Below are 20,927 nucleotides of genomic sequence, written 5' to 3' on the forward strand. Positions count from 1 at the left end.
AAAATTAGAGAAAATTTACCGTTATTATGTTGAAACTTAAAGGCAAGTAAATGTTCTCTTATTGAATTTTTATGATATTTTATATTTTAAGCAAATTATATGAGCACGAAAAATATTACATGAAGTCGCCCCTTCCTCACCACTAGGTATATAGTCTATAGCAGAGGTGGCCAGTGAGCTACCCAATATATTAATAAATATGGAGGAGCCAAAATGAGAAAAAAAGGTCATATTATATATATATATATATATATATATATATATATATATATATATATATATATATAGGTACTCTTAAATATATTATATATGATTATTTTAAATAATATAAGGTATTGAATTTCATAAAATGTGAAGCAATTCGAATAGCAACAAAATTGAATTGTGAAGATTATGTACAAAAATTAGAGTGTTTGACAACTCACTATGAAGATCGATTTAAATACATTAAATAATTACTTAAACTTATTTCAATTGCATTTTTAGAAAATCGCTTTATAATTAATGTTATTAAAAATGAATATCAAATATTAAAATATATTTCAATGGATACAGCAGCTTTAGAAATTGAACTGATAGAATAATTGGAAGATGAAAAACTTAAGCAGTTCAAATACAGTTGTCATTCTTTGTTGGAATTTTGGAAACATGTGCCAGTTATTAGATATCCAAAAATTACTCTTTGTGCTCAAATGTTAATATCGATTTTCGGAACAACATATTTTTATAAGTCTTTATACTTAACCATGAAAATGATTAAATTTAATCATCGATCAACATTAATGAATGATCATTTAACGGAATTGTTAAGGACTGCTTTAAGAACATAAAATCCTGATTTTAAAAAACTTACAAACAAAATAAATACGCAACTAATAAGAAAATAATTAATAATTAAAGATTATATCAAGAACACTATATTATTAGTTATTACTAATTCTTTTTCTATACATTATAATTTAATAAAATATTTATAATACATACTGTATTAGACATTGGTCTATTTACACATTTCGAAAAGATAAAACTGTATGAAACATTTATGATCATTAATCAATATTGTCGTGTGAAAATAAATAATAGTTAATAATTATATCAAGAACAATATAAAAATATAAAATGTTCATGTCTCCCCTAAATTCTATAAAAAACATAATAAAATATGACTTATGATAAAACTATCAGGGGTTTGCTTCTTTCATCACCTCAAATACGCCACTGGTAATTTACAATTCATAAAATATATAATATACACGAACAGACTTTAATTTTAGGGTGCGCCTACTAAAGGATTTAAAAGTTTCTAATGTGATATCAAAGAATTTAATATTGAGGGTGATGCATATTATTTTAACTGTTAGGTATGAGAAAAATCGATTAACTATAAACAAACACACATGAAGAAAAGCACACTACACTGCACTAACTACATATTAGTTAGGTACTGTTGGTTCATCATAAATTCATACTGTATTTTATTAAATGACTTAAGAGCTACATTAAACATTTAGAGAAACTCAAAAACAGCACAGCTATATTATTGAAGTGACATTTAGAGTTTACCACAAGTTTACAGAAAATATCAAAATTAAACTCTGAAAGTCCACTTTATATTTTATGATAGAAATAATGTAAATACCATTCATGTGAAACCATACTTATAGTTAAATAATGAAGTTTATTTTCGTTAGGGCAAAAGGATTTGATGCCATATTATTATGAAAATCTTAAGGCAATATACACTGTTAGATGCATTAATAAATTCATAATATATCAAATTTATAATATGAAAGTCTCAAAAAATCAATATTTTCTGGTAAAAAAGTATTTCAAAATTTGTAAAGACTTGAAGTTTTTTCTAGAGGTAGAGGCTATTATTCACATCATTTTTTAATATTTCCTTTATCTTCCTGGAAATAACTTTTAAATTATTTTTATTTATTTATATTGTTTTACAACGCAGTGTAATTTTTATCATCAACAAATGATCTTCATATAAAATTGTATTCATAATGTGATGATTCATCGTTTTCAGATTTAAAATGTCAATAATCTGTGCCAGCTGCCAAGTGCCAAGCCTAGTGGTTTAGTGAGTCATGAGTTAAGTTCTTTTTTGAAATATGTTTAATTTTATACTTATTTCTTGGAGTTCGAATAAACACATTAATTATTATCAAATCTAAATTAATCACAACAAATTTAAATAATACACATATTTTTTATTCATGCGTATTATAATGGTAAAAATATCTTGTTTTATTAAAAATTAAATTGTATTCTAACAAATTATATATTATTTTAATAATAAATATAATTCGTAAATATAATTTTGTATGTACATGATTTGATAATTCCGTAATTTTGATTGTTAAGTTTCTACTAAATTAGTTAAAAAGGTATTTTTAATACCTTTTGCGATGTTCACAAAACTGAAATGTTTTTACAGAAATAAAATCAAAATTTGTTCTATAAGTTAGCGTGGGTTATTTTTAATATAATGATTTGAATATTTTTTGATGATATGGAATGCCTATTAAGTATAAGTTATAACAGAGATTTTAAAAAATAATTATGAATATTTGAAGTATTGTACATTTAATTAACTTTTGTGTATTCTAAATTAATGTCTTATTTTAAATTTAAATAAACATACACAAATATACATACATATATGTATATATAATATGTAAACATTGTGAAACTTTGTTTTTTTGGAAACAGTACAATCAGTACGTCATGTATCTTAAATACATAGAAATGATTTTTCTTTTTTCAATAATAATGTCAGAATGACATAGTTCTTAATTTTTAATAGTTGATAATCCTACAGAGAATACATTTTTAATAGAAAACAGTTAAATGATAAACTACGTCTGAAAAAGTATTAACAGTATGGATACACTATAAAATATATTATCTAGGTATTAATTTTATTTTATTATGGGATATAACTGTTTATGTATTTATTATCCCCCCATATTTTTCATGTATAAAAATGTTGGTGCCTTAATATTGTTGTGTCTTTTATAGTCAATAATTTTTTCAATTTTCTAATAGTAAATTTTACTAGATTACTTTAAATGTACTAACCTTTGAGGCCTTTAAATTTTTTTTATTACCTAACTTTATGACCTATACATGAAAAATGGTTTTCACTACTAAAAATGAAAACTATGTAATCCCATGTATTTTGTTTTTTTTTTAATTTCTAACAATTAATAGATAAAATGTGTAATAAGGTATCTAACATTGGGATTTCACGTGATCTCTGTTATTTTCTAACTTATCAATAAACAACATACAAAATTGCTCAATGTGCGAAAGACAAACTCAAAATATAATAGAATTTTTCATTAAACAATAGCAACCTCGAAATTTGTATATATATATATTATGTAACATCTAATTTTAAGAAAAACACCATGTAAAAATTAATGTCAGGCTAATAACCCAAGTTTTTGAAGCCTTAATTCTTTCAAATAAAAAAAAAACTGCTCAATTAGTTCATAAAATTAAAATTTTAAAGAACACTTTGTAAGAATTCTCTTAAGAAGTTGTAACATAGAAAAAGATAAACAGTAGGTAAATCAAATTAGATTATAATATTCAAATTATGATTTTAAAGCTTACATAAACTTAAGAGCTTTTAAATGTCTTTCTTTAAAAAAACTACTTTTAATAAGTATCTAAACTATAATTGATAATTTGATTCATAAATAAATATTTATGAGTCATACTAATTACAAGTTTTGATAAAAAAGTTTTACTAGCGCAAGTCTGAAATAAAATTAAAAGTTCAAAGCTCATACGGATACGATTGCTACTTTTAGCTAGGTACTTACTATGAATATTTATTTTAAAGTTGCTTAGAAGTACACGATGAATTACAACTAGTTACTAATTGGTAATATAATCTCTAATGAAAATACAAGTGAAAATAAAATACATAATATAGTATATTATAACATATAGGTTATTGAAAATTATAATATTAGTTACAAGTTTATTTAATCGATATAATAACGAATTAAACCACTTGTGCCATTTTTGTATAAAAAACATTGGTTAAAAAATAAAACTATAGTATCAGGTAAAATTGTTTTAGGTTTATAAGCAAGATAAATCGATTTTATACTGATCACAGTTTTTTCAAGCCTTATTAGAAGCACCAAAAAAGCTTAACAGTTTCATGCGGGAGCCAAGGGAAGCCCTATAGACATGGAATTAAACCAGAATGGAGATATTTTTAAAAATAAAATTTGACTTAATTCCGAGAAAATATCAAAACATAACTGTGATAAAACGTATTGTTAGTAAATGTCTTAAACATTGGCTTGTACTTAAAGTTATACAAGGATGTAGCTTGCTTTCACATAAGTAATCCACCCTTGTAAATCCAGTTTTGTTTTTTACTCAAGTGTATTATATTATTATTTATAATTTAAATGTTTATATTACAGCTAAAGATCATGTTTATCGGTTTAATCCTATGCTCGTATAATAAAAATCAATATCGTCTTAAACAGAATGGAGTGGAGAAAGGACGATCGAGAAATCGTAAGAATAACAAATATAATATCCGATTCACTGTGAAACATTTCTTTAAATTACGCGAAGACAAATATTATCATACCATAGATAAGAAAAAATTGATGTGCTGAGCGATCGATCGAATTTCGGTACGGTCGCTTCTATAATATTATTATTTGTATTATTGTCGAATGAGAGAAATGTTATATTGTCATATTTGTATGCCAGTTCGATCGTGCAATTAATGGTACGTTCACAATTATTATGCGTATACCACAGAAACGAGGTCTGAGAGCGAACGATATCATTATTATTGTTATTATTATTATAATTTATCTTAAATGAATGGATTTAGCAGTATCTACATGTTATAATAATACACACCTACATCGTCTACGGGTATAGTGGGTACATCAATAATTACTTATTATTATTATTAGGTACCTAATAATAATAATAATAATAGTATAAGGTAATTAGCGATTATGATGATACGGTGTGTTCGCGAAAAAAGGATTCACAGCTGACATGCGCACGCGGGGAGTCTACTCATATCTCGCCAACACAAAGTCACGGCGTGTGCACAACACTCGGAAATCATCTAAACCTACCGCGCCAAACAGACAGTATGCAATTTTTTATATCGTCTCGTTCGACCTATACTTAACAATAAAGGACAATCAATAACGATCATATTATTATTGCCATTATATTACGAGTAGCTCGATAATTCAAACGATTATAATAATATTATTATGCCTAAAATGGGCTGGTGTATAATCGTGAGTCTTACTATGCTGTGCAGCTTCCGATTTGAGTGTGCGCAGGTAATGTAGGTAGGTATATACGATAAAATAATATATAATATTAGTAATAAAACTAGGAAAACGAACGAAACGCAAAACGACTGGCCGTTTTCTAACGGTGGTCGCAAAAGACAAAAAACAATTTTTTAAAACAACACACGACTTGGCCTACCCTTGTTCGGAACGGCGAGTTGGCGGAGCAGCGGCTTGCAGCTACCGTCGTCGTCGTCGTCGTCTAGCCGGCGGTCCTGAAGTGGCGTCAGCCGCTGGCGGTCGTACGGCGGCAAGTGTCCAACGTAATATCGCGGCGCGCGTGCGACGGCGACGACGACTGCGATGGCGAAGGAGGTGGAGGGTACACAGCGGCGGCGGCGGCGTTCCACGGAGGAGTGACGTGCGCGCGCGCGATCGCGTCCAACGGGCGCTGACGATGACAATATTATTCCACAGGAGAAGATCGTCCGGGTCACGGGAGAATGAATTATATAATATTCTTAAAACGCGACCTCGGGAAAAACTGATCTCATCGCCCACGGCCGTGAGTAAAGACGAAACCACCACCGCAGGTAGTTCAGGGCCCGGGAAAATCCAACGTAGGTTTGAACTGTTTGAAAACTAAACCAGAAATACCCGGGGGCCCCCCCCCGACAACTAAATGTATTAAATATTATTTGATTATGATATTTTATCAGCTGCCGCGACGTAGGTAGGATATAAAATATTATTTTTATTATGGAGTACCTACACGAGAAACGGGACGACAAAATAAACGGCAAAACGTCCGTCGGCGCAACAGTGCGCGGCGGCAAAGTTCTAAATAAAACTATCGGGTGGCCGTTAATCCGTTTGCGGGGGACGTGGGTGGTGGCGGGGTGAACACTCGCTGCGCGCGCGCGTATTGTGGCCCCGTTACAGCGCGGCTGTGGTGCTGCCGCTTCGAACCTCTCGGCCGCCGGGCGGGTGGACGCCGGTGGCCACCTCCGCTGCCGCCGCCGTCGCCGAAGCTTTAGACTTGCGGTGCGCATGCGTCGCCGTGTAACGTTTTGATGAATTCTGTTCGGATTTCCGCCGCCTCGAGTCACTACTACTTCACACCCCTTCGCGCCTCCCACCTGCAGCGCCTCCGCCGCCGTCGCCACAGACGACGACCACGCGAACCGCGAGCATCCCCGCCGATCTGAAGACGGACGTCTGGAACCGAACGGCGTTCGCACGGGCTCCCTCCAAGTCCGGCGTATTGGGAATTAAACGGCGATATATTAATAAACTTCTACCGGACGGTTTATAAATACCGCACGTCGCCGCCGGGCCCGTTGACGAGCGTGCCGCGGTGAATATCACGGCACGCACTATATAAAATTATTATTATTATTATTATTATTCGGCATCTTCACACAGACCTGAAAATCAAAACTGCAAAAGAAGGAGCAGTCAGTTATTATTATAAAAGATTCCATTATCGGCTTACAACTCATTCCAATCCCTTGATCAAAAGCTCTTTCAGCAAATTTTATTCCGGGTAATCCTCCAAAGCGTTTAAAACGCAACTGGTGTAGAGACATGCTAACTCGGTATTATAAAAAAAAAAAAAAAAAAAAAAAAAACAAATAAACAAATTCATACATTCAATTTATAAGTGTCATCTGCACTGGGTGGCTGCTTTTATCAAGCTTATTCATGTATTTTTATTTATCTTAGCTAATACTCTTATTGTACACAAGAGGTACAGATTTTGTATATAATAATAAAGCAAAAACAAAAAAAATTATTAGACATGAATACCTATGTAATATTATGGTGCATATTTTCAATAACCATCGTCGAAATCAAAGGCCGTCGTACGTGAACGTGATGCCCCCGTGATCCTCTACGAAATATGATCACAAAAATATAATACGTTGTCGTTTATCGTTTTTTCAAAATTATACGCTGATATTATATTATGATGTAATGGACTGAAACGAATCTACCGACTTCAAACTGACGACTTCACGATTTCTGTTTTAATATTTTGAGGCCTCGTTCAGCCGGTACCACACACAGCGAATAGTTTATAAAATATTATTATGTGACGTACGGTTTTAGGCGGAGCTCGGATGCACTTGAAATATGCCGTAAACCTTTAATATTCAGTAGAAATTGAAAAAAAAATATGCATATTAATTGAGATTGCAACAAACAAAATAAAATATATTTAATAATATTAGTCATATTTAAAAAATGTATATTTTAACTTTTACAAACCAGTTAGGAAATCCAGCTAAATTCTTAGTTTTCTTAAAGTATTTCAATACAACGCAATAAGCTATAGCTCTACATTATACAATTTAAAAAGTATTCGAAACATTTATTAATAGGTAGGTACACCTATTTTTTAATATTGGCTAGTATACCGACACGGAAGTCTAAATACAGGGGTGGCCAGCGATACGATAGTCAATAATTTTGTCTCCATGTAATATATCTATATTAACTCGTATTATATTAGTTAAAATGTTAAAAAACAAGTTAAGATGTTTTGCGTCTGCAAGCCGCATGGGTCTACATCGCGAGTCGCGGTTTGGCTACCTCTGCAATAAGCTAACGTTCTAACGAATTTTTTGGAGCACTCAATACGCATCATCATCTTGAAACTAACCATCAACGAAAGTAGAATAATTAACCGTCTCTGTCAAATATTTGTGTCACTGACTTTTTTTTTTTCAAGACTGCAGATAGAAATATAGAATAATAATTTATTTGTAATAACTTTTTAACTTTTGTATGTAATTGTAACGATTTAGCATCTCCGCTACAAGAGAAAATCTAATGTCTTACTGCACAATGATCGTATTGACAAGACACTGACCTAAATATTTTATAACTTAATAATTAATGACATTCCTTTGATATTTTATGTTAAGCTATGACTTCAAGTTTAGGACTTCGAAGATCTGAGTAATTAAATATCCTAATACAAATAATCGTCATTAATGTCACTATGTACAGAAACTTCGAACATTAAATACATATCTTAATACAAAAATTCGTAACTATAGTACTAGTTGCTTACGGATGGACCGACACAACGTGGATAATGGATACACAAAGTGTCCGACTCTTATGTTTAACCTAAAAAAGTAATAGTTATACATGCAATTTACACCTAAACGCAATAATTAATAAACAAATTCAAAATTGATTTTTAAATTTAAAGTACTTATATATAAATAAAAGTTTAATTAGACATCTATATATACGCAAATACTTTTTCATTATTAATCATCAAAATACATTATTAGCTATAGTATTCAATATTTTCAATGCATAAATATTTGTATTAATTTAAAATAATTGTTAAACATTAATTATTGAAGTTGTTGGAACAAATTTTAATGATCATTATTATTATTATATATACTGGTACTTGTAACCTTATTAAATTTCTTTGAATCCATAATTTAATTAATTTAGGTAAAATTCTCATCTAAGAACTAACGCATATTCTGAGTTTATTTTTTAATTATTATTACTAAAACTGACAAATCAGTTGGAGCCAAAGTTAACTCAATTATAATTGAGTATAATTTATTAATTCGTGTTTAATAATATCAAGAGCCTTTTTAACAGATTGTGCGTCGTATTTTACAAGCTTTTCAATAATGTTATTTTTCGATATTTTACAAATTTTTTACGTAGTATGAAGTAGCGACTTATTATGTTCTTCCATCTTTAATTACTGTAATGGGAGGTGAAGATATATTTTTAATTTCGTCATTAAAATTTAAAATTTCGCTAGGTTTATTTAAAAATACTTTTTATCAATAAATTTATTGAAATATTAATATTTTGAAATAACTCTAGATAAAACTTTTTCAGCAATACTATTGTAAACGTGTGCAATAAACAAGGTGCAGGTATCATGTTTGAATAAAATTATTTTTAAGATTTCCATCATTTTTCCATATTGTAAGATAACCGTTTCGGTTACAGGAGTAATACGCGGCGTTTCATGTTTTCATCTGCCCATAATTATTTGAAAGAATTATTAACTATAAGTTAACTAGTTGTGCATTTGTTTCATGTTCAATTGGTTATATTATATGTGGAAAATAAAACTGCCTAGCATAATCTTTACTCAGAGCACTATTTATAATACATATATATTTAATATTATATTAAATATTAAATATGACATTGAATGCATGATTCAATTGGGAATTAATTACAAGTTAGAATATTTAGTATATAGGATATTGTATTTCAAATACTTTGTACATACCTAATGTGTTTAATTTCATGTTTATCATTATAGTCACTTCATGTGACATTGTTCAATAATATTTACTAATAATTTACTGTTTTTTAAATAATTTAATAATAATAGATAATAATGTATATTTTATTTATAATAATTTAGAAAAAATTAATCATCATTTCACCAATATATTTAAACTATTTAGTATTTATGTCTGAATGGACCAATAATGGACTACAGTTTTTATTTTCATAACCAACATATCAAAGTTTATAAGAAAGTTATTCATTATTATTATTTATTTTTTTTTTAACAAAAAAGGTTTACCGAAAAGATACATTCATTTTATGTATACTTTTGAATTGAAAAATGTTACCTTGTTTAAGATATTCGGCCATAAATCAAAAATGTAATTTCAATCAATGTTTGATATTTTATTTTAATTCAAAAATTAATAAATATAGACACTTAAGATTTTAACCATAGATTTATGTTTTCATTTTTCAATAATTTCCATGTATGGTAATTTAATTTTAAAACTATTTTGAACTGTAAAATGTTTTCCAGTTAGAAAATCATAAAATTGTTTTCTCATTATTAGAAATCTAAATAAAAGTTTCCCAATTATTTTTCTACTCTTTATTTGGAAAAAAAATCGTCGGAAAGTTACGGTATCTAAAGTCATGAGAAATATATTTTCAATTATTATTTATTTATTTATTTATTCTTTTAATTTGATTATTTATACAAGTACTTATGCTAGGATGAAAATTACAACGGCATGCTCGACAACTACTGGATAGCAGGGTGGTATACCCACTTGTCCATCTATTATTTCACGGATTATTTAGAAAAGTATATATGGCCTATATATTAAGCTCCTTAGAAGCGGACTCTATTGAACATTTAAAAGCATGAATTATTATGATTATTTTTTTATACAGAATTTATAGAGTTTTGCTAATTACATTTTTGTCATTTTCAATATGCCAATTAGAGCGTTGTAAAGTGACATTTTTCAGTATTGTGAACAATATATATTTTTTTTAGTGCTTGAAAAAGTACAGTTACTTGGGTAATTCCATTGGAATTTAATTTATCTTGTCACGTGCAACGCTGTATAATAGGATTAGCTGGACCAGGTATGTAGCAAATACTTGCTATTAAGCGAGTTACTTCCACGCTATTTTCTTACAACTTGGGTGAATCTATATAAGAAAAGGGAAGAAAAGTCCATCGTCCGTGTGGGCTATCGCAGTGGCGTAACAAAAAAAAACTTGTGTGTGGTTCGCGTGATGGAAGACAATATAATTGCTGTCTTGGCGAACAATTTGTAAGTGCACCAGTCGTTGTCCACGACCCAAATAACTCACTTCCTAGTTAGTCCCGCCCTTGCCAATTGCCATACAATAATACTCTATGTATAAGTCATTTCCATCAAGAATTGTATAAATTTAATTATTTACTCTGAGCTGATGAAAAAACGCATTAATGTTATTAGGGTATTTCGGTATTTATATTTTTTATTGAACGGGTCATAAGACATAAAATACATCATGACGTCCGGAAAACGTGGCGCAGTTAACTCGTTCTGGTGTTCATGTGGCACTCGCACCGAATTCCGTGCGTGATAATTTACGTGCATCCCACCGTGTGCTGCGGCTTCTTCCCGTGTGCCCGTACGAGCCTGTTCCGCTGTCCGCTGTCCGTTTCGTCCTGAAAATCGTCAGACACTTTGCTCCTGAAGACACGGCACCTACGCATCCTCCTTCTTCTCTTCGACTTGCAATTCTTCGTAGGTTATTAAGTGTAGGGGTTGGTAACTCGTGTATGTGTGCCACGGTAAAGTAAAGTTAATATTCCGTTTTAATAAAGCATACAAAGCTTAATACTAAATAAACCTATTATGACAATATTAATTAGTAATTACTACAAAATATCAAATCATGGTTGGAAAATTCCGTTTTGAATTAAATATATAAGAAATATAACACTAAGACAAATTGTAGTATTTAAGTCGTAGGTATATCCGTGGCGTATCTAGATTTTTCACTGGGGGGGGGGGGGGGGTAGAAAAAATAAACATTATCTGATCGCTGGATGTCGCGCGTGCTGTGTCGATCCATCATTAAACTAATTAAACACTGAACAATTTTCGGGGGAGTGGGTACAACCACTTAATCACCCTAGATACATGAAGTATACATAATATATTATGTGTCTGTACTTAAAAGTACATTTTTAAAACAAATATTGCTTTTGATTTATTCCACCTCCTAACCAATGACTGTTTTTTCGAAAATTTCTGAACCACCGCCGCATGGTTTCGTTATTATTTTATTATTTTTTATTCATATAATCATATTAAACGATATTCCATATACCATCGTATAAGTTATAAAATAAATCCATTCCAAATGTTCTCACCAAAATATATACAAACTGTTCAATTTTAAATTATAGTAGGTACATTGCGTGAAAATGATTTATCACTGTTTTTAAGGGACTCGCGCTAAAACCTCTACTGCCTAACCTTCATTTCTCCAAGTTGACCCATATCTACAATTTAATTTGGCCGGCTCTGTTTACATACTATGATGATAACACTCAGAAAAAAGATAGTTTTAATTTTTATGAATTCGTTTCATAGATTTGTGGTTTTGTTACTTTCTTCAAAAATATTATAATTTTCTTTAAAACAATGATAAAGTCATCAGCTTAAGAATACTTTTTTTAATTCAATGAAAAAATGTTTTCATTAAATTTATTCATTTTCATTAATTGTAATACTTATTTTCCTTTAAAATTAAGAAAGACTATGATTTAAATTTCAACCTCATTGTCTTAGAAATAATCTTTTATCTATAGAAATAATGAAAACTGTATCTTAATTATTATGAATTATAAACTTAAATTTAATGGCAAATAATATTACTATATTTAGTTTTCATAATAAAATCGTCTATAATATTACATTAATTGTATTCCTTTCGTCTTTAAATCAACAACATTTTTTCTTAGAAATAATGTTTTTATATTTCAAAATGTATGATCTATAAATAGTATTGTTTTTATGATAATTATAATCATTTTGTTGAAATATTATTTATGGAGTATCTTTTATCAATTTAACAACTTCAATTTGGATTTGAATTCATGGAAGATTCCATAAATTTAATAATAATTTTCATTAATAGTTGTATTAAATACTATTTATAAATATAACGGGATAAGAAGTTTCTATTCTGTGGGTTATATCGTAATGCCATTGTAATATGTGGTAATTCCGTCAAATCGTGAAATCAATCGCACATTAGCGCATTATTCTATATGATTCGTGCATCACAATACGGTATTTAAGATTTCCGATATTAAAATTATAAAAATTGTCCTGTGTATTATATTATTTTTATATGGTTGTTATTTCAACCCTTGTGTAAAGTCTTGTGAGTGTTCGCGAGTGTTTATTTGAGACAAATTAAACGTTTATTACCTATTGTGTTACAATTTAAATTAAGAATGGATGCTACTGTTACTCATGATATTATAATGAATGCTGACATTTCATTTTCCGAAGATATGTTTGGTTCACCAATTCATAATGGGTGTGAAGAACTATTTGGAATATTACAAGAGTTGAAAGGAGAGTGTTTTTACCAATTATTTAAAGGTAGGTAGATTATTTCAATTATTTTTAACTTTTAATATACCTCTATACGTAGATGTATAATGTAGTTAAAGAATATGCTATTTTATATAGATAAATATCTATTATATTTTATTATGTATTATATTTATTGACATAATGTAGGCGTCTTCATGTGATAATAAATTACAATTGACTACTATATACAATGTATGTAACAAAAAATAAATACCTTTTGCAATACGTATATTGAGTACCTATTAAATACCTAGCAACTACCAAGTAAAATTTTTTTTTATAATTTGTAGAATGTAGTATAACTTTGGAAGGTTTGAAATTAATGAATGGTAGACATTTAGATGCTCTGTGCCCAAAAGAAAAATTTGGCCAAAGAATAATCTTTGAACATAATTTGATCAAATGGCAATCACAATTCAATGTTAGTACACATTTTAATTACCTACTATATTTTATTAACAAATTTTAAGTATTGAAATTGAAATTTTTAATTAATTTAATATGTATTATTTATTAAGGAGCCTGTCAATTCAAACAACACATGTATCAATACTAATTCTTCTGATAATGAATATACTAATTCGGATAGTTCTATTTCTACAGAAAGTGATCATGGCTCCACTATAAACTGTGAGATTAATGTAAGATAATTTATATTGGTTATAATTGAGTAATGAACCATGCAGTATACTATAAACTATAAAGTTCACTTCAATTGGATTCAATCTGATTTTTTTTCTGTGAATCAATTTGTATTATATTACACTTGCATAACTTGCATTGTTAGGTCATACAAAATTCTTAGTTAATAACTAATTTTCATAATTTCTATATAGTTTAATTTAGAAGACTTATTGACTAGCTCTGGAAAAGGAGATATGGTATTACAATATTTCTCAAAAAATCACAGATTAAATGATCAGTGTCGCAAAAATATTACAGATATTGTTATTGAATATTTACTTCAAAAAAAAATTCATGCAAGTCCCAAACTTCTGGAAAAAATAGCTGTGAATATAGTTAGTTATTTTACAACTGAAGTAAAGGTTTGTACCACATGGAAATCAAATATTTGTTAGGTATAATATCTTTATTTAGGTACCTATTTAAAAATAATTATTGAATTATTTATTATAATTTTGACCATATTATTATATTCTAACAGTATAAAGTTGCAATTTTCTATGAATATCTTTGATAATAACTAAAATTTTAATAAAATACAATCAATATGCATTTGATTGTACTTTTAAATAATATAATTATATTAAATCTGTGATACCTACTATTAAATTTAATACACAATATAGTTATTCTGTACTGGCTTTTTGTGAGACACCTAATTTATTGTATTGTCTGAGTATGAATACAAATTTAATTATATTTCATGATTTACTATATACAGGAAACATATTTTATGCCGGTGCCTAAAAAAAAGCCAAAAGGATCTTTGTACCAAAAGTATCACAATACTGTTTCCAAGTTACGCCGAAGTGATCTTTGGGTTGATTCAAAAAAAACTTTCACACACATTCCAAAACAAAGTTCTGAACAAGAACACCTACAGCCAACTTATGGTAAATATTTAAAATTTAAAATAAATAATTATTAGAAGTTTTGGTTTAAAATTTTAATATAAGTTATAATTTACAACTTGTTTATTCATTTTAGATTTGAATACAATTAAAAGCATCCAAAAATGGCTTCAGTTTAATGTAGAACCTTTAGATGACATTTTACTTAAGTGGAAAGAAACTGCTAATTTTCGTAAACAATTTCTTGCTTTGAACAGTACTACTATTGTTGATATTCTTGAAAATTGGCCAATGTATAAACAATCTTTTGGACATCAGTTGGTAAATATATTATAATAAACAAATTTTTATAATAATATATGGTCTTATACCGTATGACCTATAATTGTTTGGTATAAAATACAATGTTTACCTAAAGAATGAATTTAATAATTTATATTTAAATACGGGTTTATGAATGTTTTTAAATTTTTATTTCAGATTGATATTGATTTTGAATATTTACATCCAGGAAAAGGTGGATTGCTGTTTAATAAATGGGACTGTTTTGTGGAAAAAATTATACCATTAATGAAAAGTAAAATAAAAGATGCAAACAGCAGAGATTTATTGGAACAATTAGAAAATATTTGTGATGCTAATCAAGGTATTAAATATTGAAGCTAAATGAGTTTGTATTTGTTATTATTTTTTAGTTATTGCATAATATTTAAATTACAGATATAAGGAATGTAATCATATTTGATTTAATGAACTCATTATTGGTTCCAACATCCAAAACATGTCACATAGACAAAATTAGTAATAAGAAAAGAATTGTGAAGACTTCTATTGCTGATGGCCGTAAAACATTTTTGCTTCAAGTTGCATGTATGAATGATCTTCATTCTCAAATACAAATTGAAATTGATAATTGCTACACAAATAGACAATCTTTGCAGCCATTAATTTGTGTTGTGGGAATAAGTGGTGTTGAGGCAACTAAAGAATATTTTGTTTATTATCTTGATACATTCTATAAGTTTTCTAATATTGTAAAAGCAGTTGATATATGTTTTAAAATTTTTCACACTTTTAATTTACAATACTCTATGCAATGTATATTAGTGTGGACATTTTTTCAAAGGTATATGTATGACATAGAACATGATACTGATGTTAAAAATCCATCGCTCGAACTACTAATTTCTGATCTTAAATAATATTTTTTCAAAGTTATTAAATTACTATGTATTTAACCTGTTTTATTTGTAAGAACAAATTTTCAAATTTAGATCCATATATATCCCATTTAAAATTATATCATTCCTTGACATCTTCAAGTATTTATAAATGTGGTATTACTCATTGCACTCAAACTTTTTCATCATTTAGGTCATTTTCCAAGCATGTTAAAAAAGAATTTAAACATACACCCATAGATATTGTCCCATCTTTAGAAATAAATAAAGATAATTCCTTACCAAATAATACATATTTGTCTAATAATTTAAAAGATGAGATTTTAAACACAACTAATGTATTGTCTACTGATGTTATTAATAATTACAATATAGATTTAAATTCATTAAAAATGTCTGCCTTACAATTTTCTATCCTATATTATAGTAAATTCAATTTATCCAGAAAGGATGCATCAGAACTTCAAAATAATATAACAAAAATAATCACATCTTCGATTTCTAAAGAAATTAACAATATAATAATCCATAATAATACATTAGATAAAGAAACTAAAAATGCATTTCAATCAATAGTTAATTTTTGTGATAATCCATTTGAAGGTATTGATACAGAATATAAATTTTTAAATAATTTGCAGAATAATGATTACTATGAGAAACCTAATGTTATAACTTTGGATAATACTATAGGAAATGTTGTTTTGCATAATGTAAACACTGTTGATGAAAACAAAACCAAAGCTGTAATCCTTCCTCTTAAATTTCAATTTAGGAAATATTTTGAAGCACCAGGTGTGTTAGATTTATTTGTTGAGAACCATAATTCTTTAAATTCAGAAACTGATTTTACTAATTTTATTAATTGCCAACTATGGAAAGACAAAATATTATTAAAAAATAAAGAAGATTCAATTTTAATACCATATTTTTTATATTTCGACGATTTTGAGATTAATAATCCTCTTGGATCGCATGCTTCTTCTGTATTAGGTGTTTATTATTCTTTTCCCTCAGCTCCAGATTGTTTAAGGTATAGTTTAAGTTCAATATTTGTTGCTGCTCTTTTTAACACCAAAGATGTCAAAAGTATTGGTAACGATAAGGCATTTTTTAAGTTAATTGAAGAGATAAATGAATTGGAAATTATTGGTATAAAAATTAATTTACCAAAAAAAACCTTCAACATCAAGTTTATTTTGGGATTAGTTGTTGGTGATAATCTTGGTATTAATTCAGTTTTAGGATTTTCAAGATCATTTTCATCTATTCACTTTTGTCGTTTTTGTGTAAATAATAAAAAAAAAACTCAAACAATGGCTACTGAAGATAATAATTCACTTCGAAATAAAGTTAACTATTATGAAAATGTTGCACAAAATGATTTAAAGCAAACTGGGATTTCTGAAAATTCAATATTTAATTCAATAAATTCTTTTCACGTTGTAGACAATTTTTCTGTTGATATTATGCACGATATTTTTGAAGGAGTTGCTAATTATAATATGTGTCATTTAATAAATAATTTTATTAGATTAAAATATTTTACTTTAGAAACTTTAAATATCAGAAAAAAAGGTTTCAATTATGGTGATTCTGAAATAGGCAATATGTCTCCTCCTTTAAAGTTTGTTAAATCAGATAAGTTGAAAATAAATATGAGTTCTAGAGAAATGCAGACATTTTTACATTTCTTCCCTCTATTGATTGGAGATTTAGTTCCAGAAAGTGATAAATATTGGTTATTTTTAATTAATTTCATAGAATTAGTTGACTTGTTGTTATTACCTAAGTTTAATGATTCAAATCTAGCAAAATTAAATGAATGTATAGCATATCATAACAGTAAATACATACAATTATTTAATGACACATTGAAACCCAAGCATCATTTATTAACTCACTATTGTAATATTATAAGGAAATCTGGACCTTTAAAGTTACTATGGTCTTACCGTTTTGAATCAAAACACAAACAACTTAAATCTTATTGTAAAAATATAACTTCCAGAGTTAATATTCCTCTTTCTTTATCAATTATTAAAAAGTGTTCACTCAATTTTGCTGAATTAATGTTAAATTTTAAAATAAAAAAATGGTTTCCTTTAAGTACAGAATCTCCAGTTTCTTTTTCTAAATATTTTTCTACAATTAAAATGTTATTTCCACAAAATGATTTGCTTCTACTAAATTACTATAATTGTTATAATTCAATTTCTTATTGCCATACCATTTACAAAGCCAATCATATCCTTACAACTTTTTCGGAAAATCATCACACTGTGTTAGCTTATAAAGTAAAAGAAATTTTATGTTTAAATGATGATATTTTTTTTCTGTGTCAAAATTTAAAAATAGATTCATACAAAAAACATTTAACAAGTTATGTCATTAAACAATGTTTACCAAAAACGTATGCTTTAAAAAGTATTAAGGAATTTATAGGTCCTCCAATTCATTTGTATGAATTACCTTCAAATGAAACAGTTATTAGATTGAAAAATTATTTTTAGAAGTACTATTATGTAATTATATAAATTAAATTTGTAATTTGAATGACTGTTAAACTATAGAAAATCATTATCATTAATATTGCTATTGTATAAAGATTAACTATTCTTTTTAGCTGTAATTTTATAAAATATTTTAAGTGAAACTAATGGATTTTTGAAAATTATATTATTTTATTTATAGTTTATTTCTATTGCTATTGTATATAATAAACATATTATGTTTTATCACTTTTATCCTGTTATACTATTTATATTATTATAATGCTGTCTATTGTTTAATAAATAACATAATTATTCATTTTGGTTTTAAATATTTTTTTCATAATAAATGAAAATTTGCATAGTTTTAGTAATAAAACTGTTATCAATTTGAACACTTTTTTCTTTAATTTGAAGACATAGATAATTTCAATTTCGTTAATATGATACAACTATTTACTGATTTTAAAGGAAATTTATCTTAAAATGGATAAATAATTTATTGGTTTTTAACAATAATATTCCTTTAATTTAATGTCTATACCTTATAAAGAAGAAAATTAGTAGAATTATTTCATTGCTACAAATTCATTAATTTAAAGTAATAAATCTTCTAATCAAGGTATCATATTTTTAAATACAAAAAAAAGGTATCATTAATTTGACTGTATCAATTCCAAAATTCTAGTAAAATGGAAATCATATTAATGCAATTTGGATTTAATTTAATAAAGTTATAAATCATTGATTTTATGAAACATTAATGTTTATTATAATGAATTAATATCATAGGCTCGAAATCATACCCGATTTTCATTAAAATAATATACGTTTTTCATTAAATATATGATATATTTTTCTGAGTGAAGGTATGATGAAATACGTTTATTGTTTTACGTCCGTTTCATTAAAGACCTCAACTGCTTACAGCTTACATGTATAGTATTGGTATCACAATTCAGTCTTTTTATTTTAACTCAAAATATTTAAACACTTTTTATAGATTAAAAAAACATACATGGCTGACTTAAAGCACATTTGACTGTGCGAGGGTGCGTCCGCAAAGCACGGCAATTTCAAGTGGGATATTAATTCAATCAACGTTTTAACCTCAGATATTAAGGGGCTCACCTGCATCGATGTTTTTTATTCTCCCACGATCTTACATAAAATTTGAAAATTCGAAAATAAAATTCGCAACTTGTGGACTTCCTGCGTGAGGACCGCTGCTCCGCCTGGTTGCACTCTCGAGGACGACGACGCCGCTGACGCTGCTGGAGGACAAAGCGTCCTTCTGTCTCGTCCGCTTGAGTCTTTTCCGTGGCCAACATCGGAGCGATGAGCGGTGGCCGCATTTGTCACTGACGGCCGGCCGCGACAGGCTTCGATTTGAGGACAGGCGGCCACATTTCTGCGTAATACTTTGCCACCGATGCGTACTAAAGCGGCGTGTTAGTGGTTATCGTCATATGCGGCCACGGACGTGGACAGCGCCATGTAACGGTTGGCCGCCAACCGTTTCACTGCCAATCGCTCCAGAGTTGTCCGCTTACCGATCACGATGGACGTCAGTCGTTACGCAAAGAGAGCCGACGATGTATATACTAAATATTCATAATATTATTATTAGACTTAGCTTAGGTCATAGTAAGTTGAGTTTTCTTCACACTCCATCATACTATCTATAATGACCCAACCACCATAGCGATATTTTCATTTCAACCTGCTAAAATATACACAATTATATTATATATTATGTACTGAATCAAAAGATACTGCAAAAACGTGAATGTCTTATGTTTTTGCATAGTCAATAATATATATTTTAAATAGTAAAATAATTTTCATTAACTAGCTTATTATATTGTATAACGATTTAAATAATCGAATAACATGATGATTATGTTTTTGTATACGACTCGTTTATAAGGAGTTCTGTATAGGCAATATTTAGGCAAAATATTAGATATTAATGTATTATAATATTATATGCATGTAGGTATTTAGAAAAATCAAAAATAGCTTAAAAAAATTTAAATATTTTGAAAATTTAATCGTAAATAGATAACGCTAATATAAACATTTTGTGAAAAATTCAAGTATTTATAATGGTTCGTTTTTGAGTTACACCAAAAAAAAAATTAATTTTGTTGAAAACTGATTATGCGTAAAAATTACCGTTTTTTCGTTACTTTTTTATGGTTTGTCATGACGCATTTGAAAACTATTGGAAATGTTTTACTTTTAATTTCCCAAAGTGCCAACTAGATAAATTTTCCTGTTCAAAGAGGGACTGAAGTCAAAAATCGAAGCATTATTTCTACTCGAAAACGTGATGACAGATTCAAGAAAATAAATAAGTAAAAAAGTAAAAAAACAATTACGTGATTGTAAAATCAATGCATTTCCTCATTTCGTTCAGAATCTAAAATTAATACTTAGGTTTTAAAAACACTAATTGCGCAATTAGATCGATAAACCA

The 20,927-nt window shown here is 28.3% G+C and overlaps 1 protein-coding gene and 1 pseudogene across 10 annotated transcripts in view; both read right to left on the bottom strand.

The window, feature by feature from the left end:
- The window catches only part of Ca-alpha1D (Ca[2+]-channel protein alpha[[1]] subunit D), a 37,644-nt gene extending 31,547 nt beyond the window's left edge, over positions 1 to 6,097 (bottom strand). For 3 of the 10 annotated variants that reach the window (XR_016189518.1, XR_016189517.1, XR_001506234.2), the window contains exon 1: positions 5,509 to 6,096. The gene's annotated coding sequence lies outside the window, so the exon portion shown is untranslated. Of the gene's footprint in view, positions 1 to 5,508 lie in introns of all 10 variants that reach the window. The other 7 variants (XM_015518703.2, XM_015518705.2, XM_015518704.2 and 4 more) reach the window with 4 other exon arrangements.
- LOC149061615 (uncharacterized) overlaps positions 1 to 20,927 on the bottom strand; it is a 587,539-nt pseudogene that overhangs the window by 194,937 nt on the left and 371,675 nt on the right.

Source organism: Diuraphis noxia, unplaced genomic scaffold (genome assembly GCF_037042655.1).
Source record: "Diuraphis noxia isolate RWA-SAM2 unplaced genomic scaffold, SU_Dnox_SAM2 contig0001, whole genome shotgun sequence".
NCBI lineage: Eukaryota > Metazoa > Arthropoda > Insecta > Hemiptera > Aphididae > Diuraphis > Diuraphis noxia.